The sequence below is a fragment of the Arachis hypogaea genome, chromosome 2 (genome assembly GCF_003086295.3).
Source record: "Arachis hypogaea cultivar Tifrunner chromosome 2, arahy.Tifrunner.gnm2.J5K5, whole genome shotgun sequence".
In the NCBI taxonomy this organism is placed as follows: domain Eukaryota; kingdom Viridiplantae; phylum Streptophyta; class Magnoliopsida; order Fabales; family Fabaceae; genus Arachis; species Arachis hypogaea.
In genome coordinates, this window is record NC_092037.1 from 95,519,576 (window position 1) to 95,527,286 (window position 7,711).

Genomic DNA, 7,711 nt, shown 5'->3' on the forward strand with positions numbered 1-7,711 from the left:
TTTTTTGACTGATGGGGGAGAACGTGAATGCTTTGGAGAGGCTGTTGAAGATGAAAGCAAAGCTTAATGGCTTGAAGCTATGCAAGAAGAAATGAAGTCCTTGCTTGAGAATGATACCTATGAGTTGGTGAAGCTACCGAAGGGTATGCGAGTTTTGAAGAACAAATGGGTATTCAGAATCAAGAATAAAGAACACAATTCTAAGCCTAGGTATAAGGCTAGATTGGTTGTTAGAGGTTTTAGCCAGAGAAAAGGTGTTGATTATGAGGAGATCTTTTCTCCTGTTGTGAAGATGTCATCCATTCGTGCTGTGCTTGGATTAGCAGCATCTCTTGATTTGGAGATTGAGCAAATGGATGTGAAGACAGCTTTTCTTCATGGTGATTTAGATAAGGAGATCTACATGGAGCAACCGGAGGGCTTTGTTGTTAAAGGAAAGGAAGATTTTGTGTGCAAGCTTAAGAAGAGCCTTTATGGGTTGAAGCAAGCTCCAAGACAGTGGTACAAGAAGTTTGAATCTGTTATGGGGAAGCATGGTTATCGTAAGACAACTTCAGATCATTGTGTATTTGTGCAAAAATTTTCTGATGATGATTTTATCATTCTTTTGCTTTATGTGGATGATATTTTGATTGTGGACAAGAATGCTTTGAGGATTAATGAGTTGAAGAAACAGTTGAGCAGGTTCTTTGCTATGAAGGACTTGGGTCCTGCCAAACAGATTTTGGGCATGACTATTACTCGTTATAAAGATTCCAAGAAGGTTTATTTGTCACAGGAGAAGTACATAAAGAAGGTGCTTCAAAGGTTTGGCATGAATGATGCCAAATGTGTTGCTAGTTCTTTTGCTCCTCATTTTAAGTTGAGTACCAAGCAGTGTCCAACCATTGATGAGGAGAAACAAGCAATGAATGAAATTCCTTATGCTTCAGCTGTTGGAAGCTTGATGTATGCTATGGTGTGTACTAGACCAGACATTGCTCATGCGGTTGGTACAGTGAGTCGTTTTCTCTCTAATCCAGGTAAAGAACATTGGAATGCTGTTAAATGGATTATGAGATATCTCAAAGGTACAACTAACTTGAGTTTGAGTTTTGGTGGTGAGAAACCTTTGCTAGTTGGCTTTACTGATGCAGACATGGCAGGAGATATTGATTCTCGAAAGTCTACTTCAGGTTATTTGGTCAAGTTTGCAGGGGGAGCTATTTCATGGCAGTCAAGGTTACAAAAGTGTGTTGCACTTTCTACCACATAGGCAGAGTTTATTGCAGCAACTGAAGCATGTAAAGAGTTGTTGTGGATGAAGAAGTTTCTTGCAGCACTTGGTTTTAAGCAAAACCGTTATGTCTTGTTGTGTGATAGCCAAAGTGCTATTCATCTTGCCAAGAATTCTACTTTTCATCCAAGATCTAAACATATCGATGTTAGGTATCACTGGATACGGGATGTGTTAGATTCCAAGTTGTTGGAACTTGAGAAAGTTCACACTAATGACAATGGTGCTGATATGATGACAAAAGCATTGTCAAGAGAAAAGTTTGAAACATGTTGTTTGATCGCCGGAATGGCGAGGGCCTCCACCTAGTCGAGAAGGGGGAGATTTGTTGGGTTTTTTTCTCTCTTTTGTGAGGTCCAAGCCCAACATTTTGGGGTGTATTCTTGCACCCTAGTGTCACAACCCTAATTCAGTTTTTTGAGGTTTTTTGAGAGAGAGAGAATAGCCACCAAGTGAGAGAGAAGAGGGAAAAACAGAATTCCCGTTTTTTCCCAAAGCAGTAAATTTCAAATGGAAGTTTCTCAGTTGTTCACCGTTGGATCGACTTGAAATTTAAACTGCGTGTTTCTATCATCTTGCTCTTCATTCTGGTCGGTGGAGATGTTGATTGAATGTTTGCAGTAGGAAAAATTGGCTTTGCAAGAGAGAAATTAGGTTTCCCATTTTTACACAGAGCAGCAATCTTGGAATGACAGTTTTAACCAACCAAAAATACCATTTTTACCCTGAAATTAACGGCGGTTTGAACTGTCGTTTTAACCTATAAAAAATTACCGTTTTAACCAACAAGAAAACGCCTTTATTTGGAAATAATGGCGGTTTGAACTACCGTTTTAACCTATACAAAAATCGCCGTAATAATCAAAATGACGTCCAAAATTACGTCGCTTTCTAAAACCGCCGTTCTTGGAAATAATGGCGGTTTAGACCGCCGTAAATACTAAAAAAAATGCCCTTTTTACCAGCTTTTTTTTTAGTGTCCAAAGTAAAACAAACATTGTTCAAATCATATAATTAAACATTGTCAAAGTCTCTAATAAATCAAATATAGTCCAAATTATAACTTAAAGTAAAACGAACAAACATTTCAAATATAAGGAAAAAAATAACGTTTCAAATTCGATTAATATATTAAAGCCAAAAGTCCATCAGACAAGTCCATCCACCTCACAAAAACCTATGAATTTGGCGGTGTAGATTAGGCGAGCTTTTTTGTTATAACGGTCTCAAATTTCTATCATGACATACCTTTTTAGCGAGTTATACGAGATGGCTCGATGAATTTCGACCATTTTATCACCCCTATTTTACAAAAATAAATTAAAAAATAAAATTTATCGACGAAAGCGCTAGATTTACATAATTTACGTAAAACAGTAAATATTTTACTAAATAAATATAATACAATAAAATTATAAAATTAAATAATTACTTTATCTTAATCAAATATTTAACGGGATATAAAGTGATTATTAGTGATATTATTTTACTTTAACCAAATTCTTTTTAAATAGATCTTAAATGGATAATATACTCAAATCAAATTCTTGATACAAAAATATAAAATAAAACTTTGTGATATTATATCTAAAATCAAGTTTCAATTATTTTTTAAAATACTAAATCAAATGGTATAAACACTCAACCTAAATATAAAAAGAATATACCAAAAAATACAAAATTAATTCTTCTCTAATCAAACGAGTGACTGATAATATACCCAACAAATATGGAGACACAACTTTCAAAAAAAAATCTTATAATTTTTTTTTAATATCTGTTACATTATTACTTTTATCATACCAAACTAAGCTACCCAAATTAACTATTTATACTAACTGATAAATAGTAAAATCACATGGCAAATATGACAACTTGTTTATCAACTTACATATTTATGAATTGTAAATTGATAACTTCAAGTTGAAATCTTTGATCAAGTAGATTAAATTTTGACCTTTAAATATAGTCACACTTTGCAATTAATTCACTCTCTAGTAATATATATGTTTATCGACTTGCATCATTATTTTCAACTAGTAGATAAAGAAAAAATGATTTCCAATTTATCACAATAAAATTGATTTTTTCTAAGCTTTATGTTTCTTCTAATTCAAACTAAGTTGTTTAATCGTCAAAATTAATTTACTTTTTTATAATCTCAACCTCAAAGTTAACTTTTATTTGTTAATTGCTTTATAAACTCCACTTAAAATAAAATATTAGTACTTAAAATATAAAACATCAAAATTAAATCTCTACGAATAATCATCCAATTTGGTTAATATCTAGAAGACATCTCTATCGTCTTTAAGAATATTTATTGAAACATTTGAATCGTCTTTTTTCTTTTTTCGCCATAAAATGTTGTTCTAACATCGTGCTGTGTAAGTATTGTTGTCGTACAAATTTTTTACATTCCATAATTGATAGGGTCATCGAACTATTGAATCTCGAGCATCATAGACGACATTTTTGAATAATCGGCCTAGAAATATGCGAGATTTATACAATTGACACAAAAGGAACACCAAATATTTTATTAAAGAAATATAATATAACAAAGTTATAAAATTGGATAATCATCCTACTTTAACTAAATCTCTAACGAGATACAAAATAGTAATTAGTGATACTATTTCATCTTAACCAAACCCCTTTTAAAGAGATCCTAAACACGTAATTACTTTACCCAAATCAAATATCGATCACACTCTAAATATTAAATCAAATGTAGAGATACAACACTAAAAAATCTTACAATTTTCTTTTTAACGCTTACTATATTGTTATTTCCATCATACTAAATTAATCTAGCCAAGCTACCTATTTATACTAATTCATAGATAATGAAATCGCATTGCAAATATGACTTGTTTATCAACTTACATATGTATGAGTTGTAAGTTGATAGTCTCAAGTGAAAATACACTACCACAAACACGGAACATAGCAGCGGATAATTAGCAGCTATTTTAACAACCGCCGCTATCTGAAGATTTTTTAGCAGTTTCAGGGGTGAATGCTGAAAGAGCCGCTGTTTAATTTGGTTTTGCGACAAATTTTAAAGAACCGCCGAATTTACATTTTCTTTGGCGATTGAAAATCTCCTCCTTTCCTAAAACCACAACCCTCAGCAGCTTCATCAAAAAAAAGAAAGAAAAAAAAGAAAGAAACTTAAAGAGAAGAGAGGGAGAAACGGAGAAGGAGAGGGAAGGGAGGAAGGAGCCAGGCAATGCTACTGAGTTCGCTGCTGCCGTCGCATTGCTGTGCCGTCGGAAAGTCAGAACTGCAAGAGAAAGAACCGCGAAGAGAGAGGGAGGCCGCATCAGCTCACCGCGAAGCCAGCGCCGTCGTCGTCCTCATCGCGGGTCTTCACCGTCGCGTCTTGCCACCGCCGCCACCACTAAGCTTTCTGTCGTTGCCACTGAAGCCGAGGAGAGAGAGAGAGAGTTCGCGAAGAGAGGGAGAGCACGCACTCACGAAGGAGAAGAACGACGAAGAGTGAAGGAGAAGCAGAAGACGATGAACGCAGGGGAGAAGGAGGAGGTCACCGTCCTGCTCTGCCGCCGCCGCTGCCGTCGATTGGGGTCAAGGCCGTCACCGTCGCACCCTGTTCCTGTCGCCATTAGGGTTCGCTACTGCTGCCATTGATAGAGCCGCCGCTGGGAGGAGGCGAATAGGGAGAGGAGGTCGCCGTCGAAGACACCGCCACCAGTTACAACCGTCGCCAAAATCAGGACAGATTCATCGGTAACTCTGCTTCTTCCTTTCTTGAATCTGTTCTGCTTCTATTTTATTCCACTATTCTCCTAACTTTCTTTCTATGCACTTTGAAATTGGTTTTGCTCATTTGTTGTACCCAGTAATTGGTTTGCTTTATCGATGGTATGTCTTGTTTGCTATTCATTTCCTTGCTTAACGCCTTTTTCTTGTCTTTATCGGGTCTTTTTGTCTGATGATTAAGGCCTTTTGCCTTTAGAAAAGGACTTTTTAAAGGAGAGAAAGTCTTGATAGGAGACAGTGGTACTATACGCTATAAGAGAGAGCTAAAAAGAGGTAGACTGGACTTGCTTAAGCTTGAGTTCTTTCATAGGAAGGAATATAATAAGGCCGTTGGTTTACATACCATAGAGCAGGCGCTTTCATATAACTAAGGAAAAGAGGACAAGAAATGAGAGTTTATGCCGCCTTCTTTCCTAGCTCTTTTCTATAGAGCAATGCCAAAAAGCTTGATGAAGTTCGTGCCATCTTGGGCCAGTCAATTCCATTTCAGTCCCTCAAAGTTGATTGTAACACTTCACTCTTCCCTCTAATTTCGTTTAATTTATCCCTTTCTTTTGTTTGTTTTATGTTTTTATTCTTACAAGGGTTTTGTTTTGTTTTTGCAGTGCTAGAGTTGCAAGGAGAGCCTGAAGATATCTCCAAAGAGAAGGTTTGTTTGGCTACTGTTCAGGTATTTACTCACAATCTGGTTTTCACTGATTCCATTATGTGTGTGATTTTAAGGTGGATTTTCTTTTTTACCTCAATTTTCACTATTATTTCTCGATTATAACTCTGTGATGGTAGTACTTGACTGCTGGTTCTTTGTCTTGGTAGGGGAAATCACTATATATATTTGACCAACTAATTAATTTTTTATATTTGAATAGAGTCAAACTATGCAATTAATACAATTTTTAGTAATATTTATGTTTATCGATTTGCATCATTATTTTTAATTAATAGACAAGTCAAAATTAATTTCTAATTCATCACAATAAAATTGATCTTTTTTAAAATTTTATATTTCTTCTAATCCAAGTCAAATTGCTTAATCACCAAAATTTATTTTGCTTTCTCGTATGATATCCAATTTGGTATGAAAAATAAATAAATAAATAAATATAATGGAGCTTCTAACAGGTCTATGTCTCGAAACAATCATTGCAGTAATCTTCTTCTCTAAATGAAGCCATCGGCTATAATATGCATCATTCTTAGTATCTCTGTTAGTAAGTCAGCCACCATAAAATAGGCTAAAAAATATTTTTCAAATTCTCTAAAATATATTTTCAATAACATCTCATTCAACATGTCAATGAAAATTTGCTTGTTTTGCACCAAAAAGAAGATATTGGACGAGTTTGTCTCACAATGGCCTTGTAAAAAACTCGCTATCTCAAACCAAAAATAAGATTCTTTAAAAATTTAATAAATTCTTATTTGGTCTGTAAAATCTGTATTCGATTCAAATTTTGTGAATATTATTCAATTCACAATTTTATTAGATTTTTTTATTTGATCTAAAATAAGTTGAATCAAATATCAAATTTTGTCCATTTAAATTAAGTATGATAGAGATAAAGATATTGAGATGGATGAGTGTTCATATACAATTAGATAAAATAAAGAACAAAGATATAAGAGAGAGTTAGAATAATACCTATTGTAAAAAAGATAGTAGAATTGTGTCTCAGGTAATTTGAATATATGAGAAGAAGACCGAAAAAGCATCTAATCAGGAGGGTGGATGAGATGGAAGATGAACAACGGATGAAAGAAAGACAGAGGAAGACCTAAGAAGATTATTTATGAGGTGGTCAAACGAAATCTACATGTAAACGATCTCTCTATAAATATGATACATAATAGAATCCAATAATTTAATCTATATAGTTGATCTTACTTAGTGGGATAGGACTTTATTGTTGTGTTGAATATCAAATTTTACTAATATATACGTAGATCCAATGCAATAGAATAGGACATTGATTCAACTAAGAAAACAAAAGTTAATATATATATATATATATATATATATATATATATATATATATATATATATATATATATATATATATATATATATATAATCAGTAATTATGGTCCCTAATCTTTCTCTCATTTTTTTTCTTTAACTTGAATGTCCAAATATAATGTTGTAGTCTATTTTAGAAGTGTATATAGATCGGATGAAATTGAATTTGTTTTAACTCAAATTCGATCTTAAATATACACCTTATCTATTTTTTAGATTCCAACTTGATCCTAAATCCGATAAAATCTAAACATTTTTGGGTCTTTATTATAATGGGTTCAAACTGGATAAAAATTAGACCTTTAAAGCTTTAACAACAATTTTTATACAAAAAACTTTTTTTTATAAAAAAACTTATTTATGATGTACTTATTTATAAAGAAGAAATTTGTTATCGAAATGTTGATACCCATATTTAAACTTAAATTTATCCATAAATTATAATTTGATACTTTTTTTAATCATTTTTCTAATTCAACAAGTACGATTAAAAATAAAACAATAAACTTATAATTAATATAACATAATATTAGAATTAATTTAAAATATATATACCTTTTTTAATTTCTTTTGAGTGTATATAAGTCGGGTGAAACCGAATTCGTCTTGATTTGAACTCGATCTTAAATAAT

General features: G+C 33.0%; 1 long non-coding RNA gene across 1 annotated transcript; it reads left to right on the top strand.

Annotated features, from left to right (window-relative positions):
• Positions 1–4,076: 4,076 nt before the first annotated feature.
• Positions 4,077–6,997, top strand: LOC112753041 (uncharacterized). Its single transcript, XR_003177447.3, has 2 exons — positions 4,077–5,568; positions 5,668–6,997. It is a non-coding gene; the product is annotated as an uncharacterized lncRNA (long non-coding RNA).
• The last annotated feature ends 714 nt before the right edge of the window (positions 6,998–7,711 follow it).